At 39.4% G+C, this 18,600-nt stretch overlaps 1 long non-coding RNA gene across 2 annotated transcripts; it reads right to left on the minus strand.

Moving 5' to 3' along the window:
* Positions 1-444: 444 nt before the first annotated feature.
* LOC102492010 (uncharacterized) lies at positions 445-18,317 on the minus strand. Of its 2 annotated transcripts, XR_337252.2 has the most exons (4): positions 18,236-18,317; positions 18,042-18,136; positions 7,212-7,282; positions 445-528 (listed from the first exon to the last, which is right to left on the minus strand). It is a non-coding gene; the product is annotated as an uncharacterized LOC102492010 (long non-coding RNA). The 2 variants fall into 2 exon arrangements; XR_337253.2 differs by lacking the exon at positions 7,212-7,282.
* Between the last annotated feature and the right edge of the window lie 283 nt (positions 18,318-18,600).

The raw sequence follows: 18,600 nt of genomic DNA on the forward strand, positions 1-18,600 counted from the left end.
TTAACATATTTTTAAGTATCATCTTTTGGAGTTTCTACATCTGTGTTCTACATATTTTTAATGCATTTATGTATGCTATTTCTTCCTTCTAGAAGTCCCTCATTTCACATCTACTTCTAATTGGAAAAGATTTCTGATCATTTATATCTGATTCAAACATTCACTCTTTTGTGGAATGTCTGGCAATTCCTCACACAGAAACCTCCTAGCTATGTATATATACTTGTACCACAAATCTTTTTTAAAATTTGTTTTATTTAACTTTTTAATTTATTATTACTATATTTCCCGAGAAAGACAGAGAGAGAGAGAGAAAGTGAAGAAGCAAGCCTCCAGGTTTAGGACTCAAACCATGGTTGCCCACATGGGAGTCCAGCACCCTTAACCATCACACCACCTGCCGGCCCCTTGTGCTGCACATCTTATTGCATTTCTTTTCTTCTTCATCTTGGTCTTCTTCTTCTTTTCTTCTTCTTCTCTTCTTCTTCTTCTCCTTCTTCTAAATTCTCAGAAGGTGCTTGTGTTCACCTGAGTGACAAAAAAGAGAGAGGGAGACTATACTTCCCAATGAAGCATGGTCACACCACAATCTCTTCTCCTTTTCTTCATGCTGCCAAGATTTGGGGCAAATGTGTTCATGTGCCCAGAATATTTTCCGACCTGCTATGGAGCTGTAATTTGAACTGCAGTTAGCCGTGTGGGATCCTGCTCACCTTAACCACTATGCTATAGGACCAGCCCTTTACTATATTGCTTTAATTGTTGAGTTTGACTCAATGTAGGTATATTAATACTTGATTTCAAATGTCCAATTCAGTTTCTTGTAAATAGTAGTTAATAAATAAAATGTTTACATTGCTTACCCCTCCCTCTTCCCAAATAAATTGCTCATATAATTTTTAAAGTTCTAAAGCATATTTAAAATCTGATATTCACTGGTTAGTCTTTAACCAGCTGGTAATGCCTGACATCCTCCTGTAGGCACTTTACTTCCTTAATTAGAGTCTTCGGTTTCGTTAGAGGAAACTATCTTTGGAGAAATAAGAATTCAAATTCAATTTCAGCTTTTTGGTAGGATATATGCTCCAAAATACAAATCTGGAAAGAAGAAAAACCCAACCAAAAGTTCACTGCTTATCTGCTTTAACTTATTCTTGTTAAAGAGGAGAAGAATTAAGAAATAGACAGGTGATTGTTATAAAGCCAAGTGGTGATCTGGAATCAGATCCAGAACCAGAATCTCCTGATCAACATTCCTAAATATTCAAGATTACAAAAAAATTAGATTAGGAATCAAAATATCCAAGGTCCATTTTTGACTCTGCCATCAATAAACTGAGTGATTAAAAACAAAGCCCAGATAGTTTGGGTTTGGTTATTTTATCTGCAAAATGAATAAGCCTATAGCTATAAAAGTGTTGTGAGGATTAAATGTGATACAAGAAATGCAAGAAACATTTTGTAAACTGCTTGTGTTTATAATGACTTTTATTATCAAATTAATTCTAGTTTGTAGCAGATAAAGAATTCTGTAGGTCACATCTCTGGCTGAACTCTCCCTGGCCTTTGCTCCCCGCATTATGCGAGAATTGGCAGCTTGGGCACATCTTTCTTTTTTCTGACTTTTCTAAGATAGGATCTTCTCTGTTGCCATCCACCTACCATAGCCTCCCCGCTGGGACTACAAGTGTACATCAGCCTGCCTGGCTCTTTCAGAAAGTATCTCACTATGCTGCCCAGACCAGCCTTGAACTCATGATCCTTCTGCTTCAGTCTCTCTAAGTTGCTGGGAATATAGATACACTGCTGAGTCAAACTTTGAGGTTGGACTGGGGATTGAAACAGGACTTGCCATATGGCTCCAGTTTAGAGAGCACAGCAGAACAGCAACACATGCCACCATGGCTAGTCCAGCAGTTGCCCTTGTCACACACATCCAATCAAAGCTCTCTTCTAACCACAAGTGTTCTTGGACTCAACTTTTTTTTTTTTTAATTTCCACCAGAGAGAAATAAAGACAGAGACAGAAAGCACGCACCCCTGTTCCCCTTCACCCACCTCACCTTGGAGTATGGTACACAATCCCAACTCCTCTATTTTTCCATCCTGTCTAGATTTGGGGCACGCACATACATGCATCTGGTGTGTTTTTCAAGCTACCAGGGCCAAGAGTTGAACTGCATAGTTAGCAACATGGGATCTGGCGCTATTAACACCAGGCCACAGGGCCAGCTTGGACTTTATTGTTACTCAGTGACTGATAAATACTTTTACAATGATGGCAGCAAAGGTAGGGTATAGACTCGCTTCACGACCTGTGTTCTACCGTCATGGGAAGCTCGGGGGTGGGGGAGATTTTAAATCCATCCATGTAAAACCTAGTATTCAAACTTGTACGGGAAGCTCGGGGGTGGGGGAGATTTTAAGTCCATTCATGTAAAACCTAGTATTCAAACTTGTGGAACCCGCACTCCTTCTCCTCTTCACACCTAGTATAGTGGTTATATGTTAGGTTGTCAGGAAAGTCATGACGTATTTTTCTGTTTCTCTATGCAAAATGAGTCATGCCTTTCTCCACAACCTAAAGGGAAAGATTATCTCCTATATGGCAACCCAGCATTTGTCTTTGCATTCCCAAGGGAGAGCTGGCTAATACCGCGGTACTCTGTAGACTATAGCCTTTAATCACCTCTGATCCAGATTGCTAGTATTGCCAAGTGAATACAGGCTAAGAAAGTGCAGACGTCCTAGGTAAAGCTTCCACAGACACTGCTTTGCCTGACAGATAAATGCATTGCTTGGTGGACACCTTCTTATTTTGTCATTAATGAGATGCCCAAAGCCCAGATTAATTCCCCGAGACTTTGAAGATTGCCTCAATAGGCTTTTCTGAAAATCAGTGCATTATAACCACTGGTTACCCTTTAGCCACCCATTTGGAAATTTGGATATAAAAGTGATCCCATTTTCTTGCCCTGTTTTATTTCTCCTTGTGGCTCTATTATCACCAAGGGACACTCAGATTTATCCGCCTTAATAGTATATTTCATTGTTTTCCATAGGACTAAAGATAATGGATTTGTATAAAGAAATGGATTGGATTTTTCTCTTTCTGTTGATAACTTAGTAGGAATTCCAAAATTATTACTTGGGAGATTTTGCTCACTGTGAATAGATTATTTTCTGTGCCACATTTTAATTTATCCTGTCTATATCAATTTTTAAAATACATATACCTATATAAATCTTTAAGGGTATATTGTTCATTCTCTCTGGATCTGATAAAAAAAAAAGAGTTGAACAAGTTTCTGTTAATTAAAATTGTATGCAAGAGGGAGTGAGATACTTACGGGTCAGTCTTTGGGTTGTTAATTTTGTGGTAAGTAAGGTGTGCCCGGTGGCACTTGGTGTCTAATTCACTATCACTTTGGACATTTAAATGTTAATTATCTTGGTTATAAAAATTATTATATATGGCTTTTCCATGCCAGCACCCTGGATACTATAAGTCATCATTGTATTTGAGAAGATATTGCAACATCTAGGTTGTCTGAGGGTAGGGTGCACTCTCCAAGCAGAATTATAAAGACCTGATAAATAGTTTTTTCCAATCTGCTGGAAAAAGAGGAAGAAGTTATAGCATGAAGAGATGGAGGGAATCTACATGCAACACATCAGGGAAATAAAAACCAGAAGTGGGCTTGATGAGATCCTAATGGAGTCCCAAACAGGTAGGCGTGCTAGGCTCCAGCTAAAATGGCTGGGTATGGAAGGGTAACTAGCTGGCTGGAAAGTTAACTGGTACAGCAAAATACATTCATTCGCACGAAATTACCTTCTTGATAATGAATTTTAACTGACTTTTCCCTCACACCCCAATATATATATGTATGTGCGAGTGTGTGTCATGACTTCTTAAATAGATTAGCTACATTGATTTTTACTTTGAGATTTCCAGGCAATCACACAATAGTTGAATTTTTCAATCCTGCTGCTACATTATATGTTAATAAAAGCCAATAGCAAACATTTAAAAAGTTTTCCTAAATTAGGGCTCTTCCACAAATCAATAATCTCATTGACACGGTTCAAGAAGCTATCAATTCTATGAGGACCACTAATGGCTACAGAAAGCATGCATGTAAACACAACCAGAAAAATCAATGTTCTCTCTAAGTCATCAATAATTCTTGATGGCAACTGGAATTATGAAAAATGTTACATGTACTCTGTGTCTTAAGTATTTGAAAAGGACCCACATTGTGGTTGCTGATATACTGGTATTCAGAACAAAGCAGGTATAGGTTAGGTTTTGTTGATCAGATAATACACACAATACCATGTGGTTTATTTTTGTTTTGGTTTTTAGAGGTTTTGCTTTAGGGCATACATGCTCATTAGAGAGAGAGAGAGAGAAAGATACAGTGAAAGGAAAAGTGAGGGGCCATCAGGTGGCATCGTGGTTAAGGGCGCAGGGCTCCTGCATGGCCGACCATAATTTGAGTTTAGGACCTGGCAACTTGCGTTCTCACTTTCACTCTCTCTCTTTCTCTCTTGCTCTCGCTCTGTCCCTCTCTGGTCAAATTAAAATAAAATAATAAATAAAATAATTCTTAAAAAAAAAAAAAGAAAGAAAGGGAAAGTGAGAAATCACTCCCCAGGGGGTATAGCCAGGCTGCAATCCCTTCTTCTCCATTTTCCTCCTGGGATCTTGGGCAGGCATGCATACATGCCTGGCATGAGCTTCAATCCACCAGGTCCAAGACTCAAAATAGAGTCGACCAGTTGGGAGTCCAATGATGTAATTTGCCACATGGCTTCTAAGATAGAGGGTCATACACACATAGCTCGTTTGACAGCAAGAGCAACATGCAAAGTGAACAGGGAGATGAACTAGCTTGATTGTGGCAGATGATGTCTCAGAATAAGAGAAGCTGTATATTGGCCAAGTCACTTACAGGAAAATTGCAAGTAAAAATGCTCTTTTGAGTCCTGTTTTTTCTTTTTGATGGAGATAGGTATCCCTCTTACTATAGCTGCAAATTCAAGGATAACTTATTCACCAGTTCTCAAAAAACTATAGTTAAGCAGTTTCCTGGGACACTTGAAAACTCGTAAAGAAATTAAAAGGTTCAGTTGCACAGTACACCTCACTTAGGTTATAGAATTATCACAAAAGTGTACTCACTAGGGACCAGCAGTTAGCGTAATGGCTATGTCGCTGGACTCCCATGTAGTTGACCACAGTTCATGTCCCGGACCCAGTGGCTTAAATTCATGCCAGGCACGTGTGCGTGCGTGCCCCAGATCCCGAGAGTAGAACGGAGGAGAAGGGATTGCGGCATGGCCAACCACCCTGGGGGGTGATTTCTCGCTTTCTGTCTCACTGTCTCTCTCTGTCTGTCTGGCGAGCGCATGCGCCCTATAGCAAAAACCTCTCAAAAAAAAAAAGTGTACTCACTAAAGCTAAGAACTATAGTTTCTTTTCATGCTCTTAATTTATCTCAGTGGTTACTGGAATATATCTACTCTTCTCAAGTGGGTGGTATTTGGCATTTATTCCCATATATCCCCATTTTAGAGAGAGAATGACCAATAGAACTGTTTCTGGTGAGAATATGTAGCTCCTAACCCCAATACTATAGCAATGAACAAATATTTTATGCTCTCATATGGTAACTTTTTCTGTAGTTGACTCTGTCTCTGATTGAATATTATTTTCAAGATATAAATTTTTATTAAAATGAAAGAATGTTTACACATGTAATGAAGGCTCACCCTCAAAGAAACAGAATTAGTATGATCCTGGGAGTTCCTCAACGCAGTAATGAATTCACTATTCTTCAATCAAATTTAAAATTTAATTATAGGTAATTGTTCTTTTTTTAATGAAGTGCTTCTGACATAATGTTCCATTATTATATAATTAGATAATTAACTCCATTAATCACATTACAACCTATTTTCTCCATGTTTTCTTTAAATATTTATACACTGTGCCCATTCTTACAGCCACAAAGCTCACCATAATCATGAGTACAAGTCAGGGTAGGTGGGAGAAGAACTTGGTGAAGGATATACATGGCTATTTCTCCATGTGAACCTCACATGGTCCTTAAACATTGCAAAGTACTTTCTATGTTCTCAAACCTATGACAAGCAAGCAACATTTCACATATCGTTTGCTGACCATTTAATATGTGCCGTCAGATATATCACTAGACCTAGACTTAGAGGAAAGGAGTATAGCTATAGAGATAATTGAGGCTTACTCTCTGCTCTAAAGAGTTAATAATTTTATTTTATTTTTATTGCCAGAGGGCATGTGTACTTGCCAGATGGAAATGGAGAGACAGAATGGGAGAGAAAGAGAGGTAGGGGGAGAATGCATTCCCCCACGGGGATGTGATCACTCTACAATCCTTCTTCATTTCTCCACCTTGTCAGGATTTTGGACACTCAGACATACTCACTACTTTTTGAAGTTATCAGGACCTGGATTCAAATCATGATTGTCTACATATAATCCAGCTCCCTTAGCCACTAAGCCACAGAGCCAGTGCCTAGCATTTCATAATTTAATGATGGAGAATTTATAAAGGATGCTCATAGCTTCTTATTTTAAGGGTACAATAGAAATTCAAGTACAATATCTGTTACAGATATGAGAAACTATTAGATTTAGTGTACCAGTGATGACAGGGGAGATCAGTAGATGGTGGTTCTGGCTGCCTCATCTAGTTTTTCTGGTAACCTTGACTTATTTATATATATATATATTTGGAGAGGTTTTTGCTATAGGGCGCGTGCACTCGCCAGACAGAGAGAGACAGAGAGACAGAAAGCGAGAAATCATCCCCTGGGGGGGATGGCCACGCCTCAATCCCTTCTCCTCCATTCTCTCGGGATCTTGGGCATGCACGCACATGCGCCCAGCGTGAGTTTAAGCCAAGGGGTCCAGGACTCGAACCGTGATCGACTACGTGGGAGTCCAGCGACATAGCCATTACCTAACTGTTGGCCCCTTAGTTATATTTTAGATGTTGAGTTAACACTGTATCACAGATGAGTCCTTGCAAGTCTGTATTAGCCAGCTCATGTCCTTGCTTACATCCTTACTTCTCAAGAGTAATATATTGGCATGGAATGCTACTTATTATTTATGTTTGCACATAAGCACATTTTAAAATTGCCCAGGGCAGATGTCTAACCTGGCGGTGCAGTCTTGCATTACAGAATCTTGGGCAAGTTGCTTAACTTTGCTGTCCCTCGGTTTTCTCACCTATAATACAGAAAATTGTAGAATTTTAGAAGATAATTAGTATAAAACCATTCTTGTCCCAGCTATGGTAGTACAGGTGGTAGAGCACCTTCTACAATGGTCCAGTCACATGGAAGACTGTGGTTTGGATCGCGGGTCAACCTTAAAGAACTGGACCCGTGCATGTGTTCACCTGTGATCCTGGCAGGCTGGAGGTGTGGAGAGGTAGGGTGACCATAGCCTGATGAGACCCTGTAGAAGGGGCCTATTTCTGTTTCCCATTAGGGAGATAAACTAGACTTAAAAATGTTCCCTAACACCTGGCTAAAATGTAAATTTTTATTATAATTTTAATTTTATCACTAGCAAAAGATGCCATGAAAACAGGCCCCATCAGTGTCCTCTTCCTGTCCAAAATTCATATCTGAATATCCATAAATAGTTCTCATGGGAGTGGCTGGGGGGTCATGTGTATTAAAGGCTTCCTTATTTGTGGAAAGCAACAGAAAGACATTTGAGGCCCAGCATGGTGGCACAGTCAATGAAGTGCAAGACTGGAAGGCACACGGAAAACCACAGGTTTGGATCCTGGGCCAGTCTGAAACCATGCTAGGCAGATACATACTGGTGTGCCCAAGATCTTGATGACATAGAGGGCTGGAGAGGGGTGGGGGGTCACAGCATGACACGGCACAATCTCTCAGCATGAGGTACCCTGCTGAGGGTACCTCTCATTTTCTCTTTCTTGCACACACGTGTGCACATGCATGCTCGAGCATGCACTCAATCATGAATAAAATGAACTTTATAAATAGGGAACATATTCTTCATTTACTCAAAAAAAAAAAAAGAGAAAGAAAAAGTAAAAGGAACGGGGGCAGCCTGTGTACTCGTGGTTAAGGTGGCTGGCTCTCACGTGACCAACTGCACAGGTTGTATTCCAGAGTTGGAGGCTTGAAAAACACACCAGGCATGTGTGCACATGTGCTCAAAGTCCCAAAAGAAGGAAGACATGAAGGATAAGGGATTGTAGCATGACCATTCCTCATGAGGGGTGGTGGGTGCTATTCTGTATTTCTCTCCATCTCTATCATTCTCTCTTCTCTGGGAAGCATATCTGTTCTCTGGGAAATGACTACTGCCTTAAAGTAGGCTCTCCATTATTTTGATGTTCTAGGAGTTAATCCCAATAAATATAGCACCAATGAACATTCTCAGGGCTAAAGTAGCAATCATACAAAAATGAATTAAAAAAAAGAAAAAAACAGAAATGAAAAGGAAGAGTCAAAAAATAGGAAAACAATCTGCTCTTATTGCTTCAATGTACTGATATGGGGTTACCCCAGATTTCATTCAACTGCTTTGTTTCTCACAGGTCAGAATCATTCAATTTATGGGAAACCACCTAAAACCTAGAATGTGAGACTCTGTTTCTTTTTTTTTTCTTCTTTAATATAGTTATTCATTTATTTGTTAAGAGAGAAAGAGGTAATCCCAGTAGATGACCACATGGTCCCCATATTGTGCAGTGATTCCCTACCATCTGCACCACCATGGTTAGACCAAGAATCTCTGTTTTCCAAGGCACTGTCTGCTTTGGGAAGAACTTCAAGAAGAAAGGCTAGGAATCTCAGTATTAGATGAGAAACTAATGATTAAGTACTGCAGTAACAAATAGAACTTCTTAGAACTGTACAGAATGATTTTTATTCTTTTCTGTAACTAATGAGGAAAGAAAATATCATATGCTAAAAGAACTACTGTAATGAACACCCTGGCAGAGGGTACCATGGGCTACACATGAGAGTTTGTGATATACTGAATTCGCCCCAGAAAGAATCAGGGAACAGGGTTTTTTTTGTTTTGTTTTGTTTTGTTTTGTTTTTGAGAGATTTTTGCTATAGGGCGCATGCCCTCGCCAGACAGACAGAGAGAGACATTAGAGACAGAAAGCGAGAAATCACCCCCCAGGGGGGATGGTCATGCCGCAATCCCTTCTCCTCCATTCTCCTCTCGGGATCTTGGGCACGCACACACACGCGCCTGGCGTGAGTTTTAAGCCACTGGGTCTGGGACGCGAACTGTGGTCAACCACGTGGGAGTCCAGCGACATAGCCATTACGCTAACTGCTGGTTCCCAGGGAACAGGGTTAATGCCAGAGTTTCACCAAGAAAAGTGAGATGGTCCACAGGGCAGCCCTCTCTTTACACCACCCAGAACTGCTCCATGCTCAAGAAAATGCAGCCCAGAAGTATTTCTCAATAGTTCATGGGATTAAAACAAAGATGGGGCAGAAATTGACACAAGGAATTTAATTTTTCTGTGGTTCATTATCTTGTCTCTAAATATATAAAAGATTCTTCAAGTTAATATTTTGTTTTCTCTTTCCTCCAAGTATCTAGCTCACGGGTGATGCCCAACCAAGAATTATTAGTTCGTTGATTGGGCATCGGTGGGAACTCAGATGTTACATGCTAATAACTGGTGACGAGTTTGCAACAAGCATTTTGAAAGTTGTTACATATCCATTTTCCCATTTAAGAATTATCAATCCCAATTTACAGATAAGAAAACCGAGGGTCAAATATGCTAAGTTTTCCATAGTCAAAATCATGTTTCTATCTCAGCTCTTTCTACCTTTGATAGTCCTTGAAATAAACAAGTTTGAATTATAAAATAATGACACTTTGAGCCAGTTGATTACTTCTTTCCTGTAACAGGAGGATCTGATTAAATCATTCTTTCTCTAAATATTGCATTCAGGGATGTAGTTTGTTTTCAGTATTTTCACTCTCTGTGTTTCTTACTTGTTAGTGGAAAATCTCTTTGATTTTAAACTTTACTTAAGCCGTACGTCTTTTGCATATAATTATTCACTAAGGTTGCTGATACTTTTGAGACCTTGTAATAAAGAACGAAGGGCTACAAAAGTGAGGAAAATATCCAGAAACAAAACAATATAAATAGTAATCTGGATGTGTTCTCCAAGAAAACAGCTTTAAAAAGAAAGTGTATACTACTTTATATCCATCTGTGGGGTATAGGTGGTGCTAAGTTATGTTAAATTAACTCTGTTGCTACCAAGATATATCCCGGCATTTAAGCTGATGATCCTTTCAGCCCAAGACTTCTTGGTAGATGGGAAAAAATGGAGTGAGTGTTTGGAAAAAAGAAAAAAGAAAAAGCATTTGCAACTCGCATGGGTACTCAAGTGATTGAATGCAAAACTGGAATTGACTGAATAAAGAAAATTAAAGCTACAGAAAATAGATGTCTTCTCTTTACAGGCATTTATAGTATAACACTCCTAATTTTTATTTTCCTTTTTTTCCATAGAGTGCATGCTCTCACCAGAGACTGAGAGTCAGATATAGCCACACTTCAATCCCTTCTCCATTCCCCTCTAAGGACTTTGGGCATGCACACACATGCACCCAGAATGATTTTCAAGCTGCTGGATCTGGGGCTTGAACCATGGTCAGCCATGTGGGAATCTAGTGCCTTAACCACCATGCTACTTGCTAGTCTGCATCCTTAAATTCTAGAAGCAAAACTAATGTCTCTGAACCTCATTTTCACAGCCTGCAAAATAGTAAAGCAAACACCTGTCCTCTCTCTTGGCAAAGGGAAAAGGGAGAGAATGTGGCAGTCATGTCCTCCAGCCTGGTAGTAAGACACTGATACAGTGTCATTACCTGCAGCCTCGAGCACCAAGTCCTCTTCGTTTCCCCTCCTGACCTCAGTCCCTGTCCCCTTGTCCAGTTGCTGTTTGCAAGTCAATGCCAATTGTTTGTGAAGGTTGCTCTGTCAAACTGCCTATTCCCTCTTTGCACTCCATAAAAGAGCAATGTAAGGCCTTTTAAATCTGCGGCTCCTACCACGTTCAAAGGCCCACTTTCATAAATGGACAGAGTGAGTTTCTTTCCAAGGTGCCTGAGTCTCAGGTGCAACTAAGGCCCAATGGACCAAAATTGTTTAGTAGAGCCCCTCAGGGTGCTAGGGAGCTCTGATGTTATACTTAGGTTTTAATAAGGAAGTCTAAATGTCTTTCTGACAGTCCTGTCCTAGCTATGTCAAGTGCACGCCACATTGTCCTGCAGGGGGACCCTTATATCATACCGGGCAGTTGATGAGCAGGGGCAGGTTAGTGATGGCAAAGGCCATTTTCCCTGCATGGGATGGATTCAAATGCACAGAAAGTACCAGGTCAAAAGTTCAAAGTGGTGCTTGTTCGTTCTTTTGGCAGAAGTAGGATCACAAGGGAGAAAGAGTTACACTTTGCAAGAACTGAAAAGAGAGAGGATTTTGAAGACATATAAACCATCTCCAGTCAAAAGGCAGCTGCACTGCGCTAGACTCCTAAGACTACAAAAAGTTTCAGGCTGACAGTGTATCTTCATTCTGAAGGGAAAAATAAAAGTGTTTCCTCTAGTTCTGGCAGCCCAGCAAGGAAAAAGAGGTATTAGCAGAAGTCTAAGCCTTCAGGGGTCTGGCCCACATCCCAGCCGTATCCTGAGATAATGGTAGGACTTCCAAAAATTCTTGTGGCAGGGTTCCGCATTTCCTGTCCTAAATGGCTAGGCCATCTGGAATGTCTATTATGGAAACATTAAACTTATGGAACTGTCCTCGCAGGCTCCTGAAACTACTTCAAGTATTCTGCAGCATAAAAATAAGTTGAATAGAAACAAACTATGCAGATTACAGACTCTTCCAGTGGAGGAGGTACAAATGTACTGAAGTCATATGGAAAATACCGAAATACAAAAATGAGAATAAAAAAGAACATTTCACTGGGTGATTTTGAAGAGCTAATTTAGGATATAGATCTGAATCTAAGGTCAGGAGAGTTTGGTCATGGTCTTCTGGAGTTCTTACAAGTACCTTCTTGATGTACACTAAGTCTCTAGATGGCAGGGTGAAGGAGGGTCGGTGTATGACACAGCAACCTTCGCCACCCAGAAAGTGACCCAGTACCTTTATGATGGAGAGGCAGTTATGTCCTCTGTCTATATTGACAGAATTGTTCTTTTTTTGATGTTATTATCAATTTGGAATATGTATGTAAAGGAACCAACAAGTAAAAATGCATAACAGGACATCTAGTCATTGTGCAGGCATGCCTACGTATGGTATATTACTGGGTTGTCAGAAAAGTCATGACACATTTTTGCATAGAAAAGCATAGATAATATGTCATGACTCTTCTGACTACCAAATAGTTTTCTGTTGCAGCATAACACATTACATAACATGAGAATAGCCCTTATTTGCAATGCTTTGGATTAGAAGTGTTTCAGATTTCAGATGAGCTGGAATTGTGGAGTGTTGAGATATCTTGGACCCAAGTGTGAACATGAACATGGAATTTATTTGTTTTATATATCCCTTAGACACATAAACTGAAGACTTTACCCAATATTTTTGCATTTCAGTGTTTTGCATATGACCTATCAATTGAGATGTGAAATTTTTTACTTGTGACGTCATGTTAATGCCTGTAAAGTTTTTTGAATTGGGGAGCATTTCAGATTTTGAATTTTGAGATTAGGGATGTTTGATCTGTACCATAAACTCAAGGACCCACTTATTACCTCCTAGTTAATAAAAGTCAGAAGTCCAGGCAGATGATACTAAGTGTTTTGCTTTGGCCATCAGATGGCCAGTTATAAGGTGTCTGCCAGGCTGGGGTCTAACTGAGGGTCTAAGAAAGTCCTTTTCTAGATTCCTTCTTGCTGGCAGAATTTGGTTCTGGGACTTAATGGACTGAGGTTCTTCTTCCCTTGTTGGCATCCAGCATGATTCCCTTTGGACTCTTTAAGGCCTTATAAATTCCTGTGCATATGATTCCCTCCATCTGCAGACAAGAGAAACCTATTGAGTTCTTCTCATCCTTGAAATCTCTGACTTTTCCTTCTGCATGCAGTCTGCGAAACCACTTGCTTTTAAAGTACTCACATGGCTAGAATAGGCTCACATGGCTACTCTCCTGTGGCTGAATTATAAGGTAAAGTCATTGCAGAAGTAACTCCAGCAGTCAAAGATCATGGAGATATAATTAGAATTCTCCTTCACCACACATAGCTTGTGACCAATGTAACAATAAAAACAGTTGTGAGCTTTCCCATAGGATGACGACTCTAAGGAGAGCACCTGGAGAGGAAAAGAGCCTACAGTGTTTTTCTTTCTGCAGAATGTACAATCACTGGACATGTGACGTGGAGTGGTAGCTATGGTTGTCACAATCTACACGAATGTTGTTTTGTATCCTTTAAAGTGACCTTGGACATATATCTTACTTCCGCCCATACATTTCCTTCCCTCTCTCAACCTACAACCTGACTTCATCGCCCATCATAGAAGTCTCAGCCTTGAAGCTTAAAGAAACCTGTTTTATCTGGCTGTAGCCATAAATCAGTTACTATAGTTGATTATATTTTGCTGTTCTTGCTCTGTAGATGTTTTCTTTCCTAGTTTACTCTTAGTTTCTACAGGACAGTTAGTCTCCTCCTCACCTGAGAATCACCTGCTAACTCTTTTGTGAAAGTTGGCAAAGAACAGGTGTTGGTTGAAAGCCTGTAAGACTGCAAAAGGAAGCATCATTTCCCTTTACTGTGTTATGGACAGGCAGTAAATGATATGCCCAACAGCTTTGCATGCTGTTATGTTAGCAAAACAGATTAAGGTTTTAAGTCCCACAATAGCCAATCAATATATATTGCAACACAGACTCCATAACTTCTAAATTAGTTTGTACAGTTCAGTTACCCTTTTTCCCCATTCTGGTAGTATGATTCATATATTTAATCTGCTGGCTGATATATAAGCTTTCAGAAGCCAGGGGATTACCTTGTTTGCTCTTGCAAATGATATCAGAATTGGCTATAGTGAGTATGTGCTCCAGGTAACCAGATGACTTGGGGATAGGGAGCCATGGTCAATGGATTAGCTCTTTTCTGCTTAGATTATTCCAGTCCCAAATCACTAACTCATAGAAATGTCCCAAGGAGAGTGGTCATCAGGTGCAATATAGGATGCATCAGAATGTGAGGTGAAAGACTAATATGTAGAGCCAGACTGATGAAGAGTCAGATGGAAAAGGTGCCCAGAAGGGTCAGGGGACCCTTAGATGATACTAAGTGTTTTGCTTTGGCCATCAGATGGCCAGTTATAAGGTGTCTGCCAAGCTGGGGTCTAACTGAGGGTCTAAGAAAGTCCTCAGTTGGAGAGACATCTTTACCCAAAAAATGACCCTTAGCTGCTGTTCAGAGAGATAGGACCTACCCCTCAGATATGGAGAGTCAGAGGGAAAACATGAGCGTGCATCACTGGGGTAGCTCTGAGGAAGCTCTTGACTGCAAAGATTGAAAGTCTCTAGTGATGTGAATTTGAATGTCATGAACTGAACATAACACAGATTGTGGGACTTTTCCCGAATAACATGTTACTAGGGATCTGTGATATGGTGACATACAATAAGAAATATATATTCGATCTTTGTCCTGTTTCTTCTTTTTCTGTCACACAGATCCAAAACCCCTGCAAATTCTGAAGTCATAAGTGGCTTTTTGTATGCTGAGAAGGTGACTGGGAGCTGAGGACTCCAGGGGAGCTTGGTAAAGGGGCTGGTTGTCTGAAAGTCAACCATGTAATTAGAAGGTTGGGATTTTCATCCTTTTCAGCCCATTTCCCAAGAGAGAACTGAAGTTTGGGTTGATGTTGGCTTTGGTGATTAACCAATAAAATCCCAAAAGACAGTGTTCAGAGCATTCCCAGGTTGTTGAGTATACGAAGGGACTGAGAAAGCACTTCCCTTCCCACATACCTCACCTTAGACATCTCTTCACCTGGCCCTTCATCTGTATTTTTGTAGCATCCTTTATAATAAAATGTCAACAGTAAGCATTTCTCTGAGTTCTCTGAGCTGCACTACCGAATAATCAAACTGAGGAGGGGGTCATGGGAACCCAATTTATACCTGGTAGATGAATAGCATTGATCACAACCTGGGACTTGTAATTGACATCTAAAGTCAGGAACAGTTGCGTGGGACTGAGCCAACCAGAGGGGTCTGTGCTAACTCTGGTTAGAGTCAGAATTGAACTGACATTTAGGACACCCAGTTGGCGTCTGCTAGAGAACTGCTGTGTGAGACAACACACACATGCAAGCACACCCACATTTGTTGTCAGAAGTGGTCTGTTGTGTTGAGGGAGAGTAAAGTAAAATAAATAGTTTTAATTTTCCTACTACACAAGCAGAGTTCAAAAAGTTTATGAGAAATGAGCATCATAAAAACTATGCATGAATTTCAAATCTTTTTGCACCAAAATAAATTTGTACTTTAATTCCATTTTCCCAAGAGCGTCTGAAGTCCCCTCATATACAGGGAAGCAGCCAAGTGAGAAAGGCAGTGGAAGAAAACTGTTATAATGTTGAATTCTAATTGAAACACTCATGGAGGATTCCCCAAGTTGGGCTACACAGCCCCTGAACAGACCTGTGTGGTTGCATCTTTGATGGATTAAATACTGGACAGATGGTCTGAGAAACTGAGGACTAAGGCTGGTTTGGATACCGGAAGTGTATTGTTCCCATGCTCTAAGTTTAATGGTTCCTCAGCTAGTTCATGGAGGGCAATGGCAGTAGTTTCACACTCTCATGGAGTAGGTCTTGCCCACACACTTTAATCCCTTGAGTGAAAGAGACAGCAAGGTAAAGAAAATAGATGAGCTGTATGTAAAGGACACCGTAAGGAAAAATCAGAAAATAAAATGACTGTAAATAATGTCTTTATTGTTTACCCCATTTAGTAGATTACCATATTTTTAAAACATCAACCTCCCCTGGCTTTATGCTTAAAAGTTATCAACTGTATCACTGACTTTCTTGATGCTTTAGTATTATCCCCTTTAGATGGGGTTCGAAAATTTTCCAGAATACATTTCAAGTATGCTTTTCAATGAATAAGTACATAAATGAGGTGGTTCTAAACAGAACAAAGTTTAAAATAGTTTGGTTGCTTTTTTTTTTTTTTTTTTTTTCTTCAGGGGAGCCCTCTTGTGGTTGATAGGCATATTACTGAAAAGTAGATTTTTCATTGACTTGGTTGGAAATGGGCTGAAAAGGATGCTTCATGTTTCAATCATAATAAAGTTGAATATGGGTGCCATTTTTTGCCTGCCCACACTTCTTTCTCCACTTATAACTTCTCACACTCAATTATAGAATCCTAAACTTCTAGGCTTTCAGAGGGCATAAAAGGTCATTTCTTTTGGTAGTCCCCATACTGGCTGGCCATTATTATCTTCCAGGGAACATTTAAGAAGTACATTTCTTTGGTCAATATTCTGAGATATTTTCAGTTAGTAAAGCTGGAGCAGGATCAGCAATCTCTACTTTTTTAACCCTCCAAAGTGACTCTGATTATGAGTCAGATTTAGCACCAAACTTGTCTCCATCTTCTTCTGATTGCATTTGCTACAACAGCAACTACTGTAGTGATAGGGAAAGACTACTCAATAAAGGTTTATTAGATTGATTTAGGTCTTTCCTGTCTACTAATCTACATTGTTAATAATATGCAAATTGCAGTCTCCATGGATTCACATTCTGAAAAACTTTAAACAAAGAGACTTTAATATAAAATCTTACAGTAGTCAATCAATACAAATGACCTTAAGGAATCAGGAGCATTCAAACAAGTATTGTGTGTTTTTGTAATGCTTACATTAAATAGTGGAAATAAAGTTGTTTTCCCCTACTTGCATTTAAAAAGAATGTGCTTTTATATTTCAGTTAGAGTTAATAAAGTTTTTCAGCCCTTCTCACCATTCAATGAAATTGTACTTTGTATAGAAGCAGTAATGGAAAAAGACAATCTGCAAGGAATTGTACAACATGGATATTCTCATTTATATGCACAATTTTGAATTCCAAGAAAAGAAAAAGCAAGTTACGATGCATTTACCTTCACAAATGCTAGGATGAGGTAAAATTGGATATAAGCAATCGGATCTGACGATAATATATTCCATTTGCAATTGTTAGAGATTTATGCAAGATAGCAGGTAACACCTTCCTTTTGAATTTCAAATGCTGTATAACCTTTTGAAGATAACAAGGGATATTCATCTGAAATAATGGTAGGAAATTTATAACGGAGACCACATAATTAGTTGTTATTTTTTGCAAGTACCACACACTCTGATAGGAACATGGCTAGGGGAAAAGAAAAATCCCTCAGTAAGAAGTCAGCTTCCTTCTTTCTTTCTCTCTCTTTATTTTTTTTTCCTCCTTTGCTTTTTTATAGTTGAATAACCTGGCGCATGAAATATCTAGAATAATATAAATAAAATGTAAGAAACAACCTAAAATCCTTATAAGTTGTAGTATATGTTCAGGTTTATTTCCAATGTATATCCCTATCAAGGTAGCAAATTACGTGGGTCTGGGTTAAATTCATTATGGTAGGCTTTCTTCTTTTAGTCCAGCGATTCAATGTACGAACTAAGAAGCATAAATTCAATTTCTTTAAGGTGGTCATTTTTTACATGTTATTTTACAGCTGATTTCAACACTCCAACTTCACTTCTGAGTAAAAATATATTTAAATTCCTTGGCTTGATGCCTTATTTAGATGAGCATTAGTAATATACAGAGGATGTCTGACATAACCAAGGAACAAATTCAAAGAACTTATTTGCTTTCTTCTAAAAAAACTTTTACAAAGAAAAAAAAGCACACAGATACTGCTCATCTGTGTTTTGAAACTCTTACCTGTGGAGACGGTGACCAGTGTTTCTGTTACCAGTCGCTGCATCTTTTCGTGGTCAATGAAAGGAGAAGCAGAGGCTTGAGAAGGGAGTTTATTTCTGTAACCAGTTACAGGGAAACAGTCAGCAGGTACCATCAAACTGTCTTGAAAAGCTATTTACAGGTACAAGGTACAAGCACGTGAAATCGTTCCTCACCACAATCAATCAGAGTCAATCGCTTTCTCTTGAGTAATTATCTTGAGTCTTTCAAACACCCACACTTGGTTTCTCATCTGAGCGTTCCTCAAACAGCTCTATGACTCAGCACTTGGTCACATTGTTCTCTTTAGGGACCTGTCATAATTTCAAAATGGCCACAGTCCTGCTGGCCTGCTTAAATTCCAGTATGGATTTCTGGTACAAGGTCAAATATGGAGCTAATTCTTAAAACATTGTCATTGTGCATTTCGACCAGTTTGGTTATTCTGTGAAAGACTGGCACAGTAGCTAGTTTTAAATAAATTGAAAGAACTAAAGTAAACCAAGGGCAAAGAATGAAAGGAAAGTAGAAAAACAGCAGA

Source organism: Tupaia chinensis, unplaced genomic scaffold, assembly GCF_000334495.1.
Source record: "Tupaia chinensis unplaced genomic scaffold, TupChi_1.0 Scaffold144952_1, whole genome shotgun sequence".
In the NCBI taxonomy this organism is placed as follows: domain Eukaryota; kingdom Metazoa; phylum Chordata; class Mammalia; order Scandentia; family Tupaiidae; genus Tupaia; species Tupaia belangeri.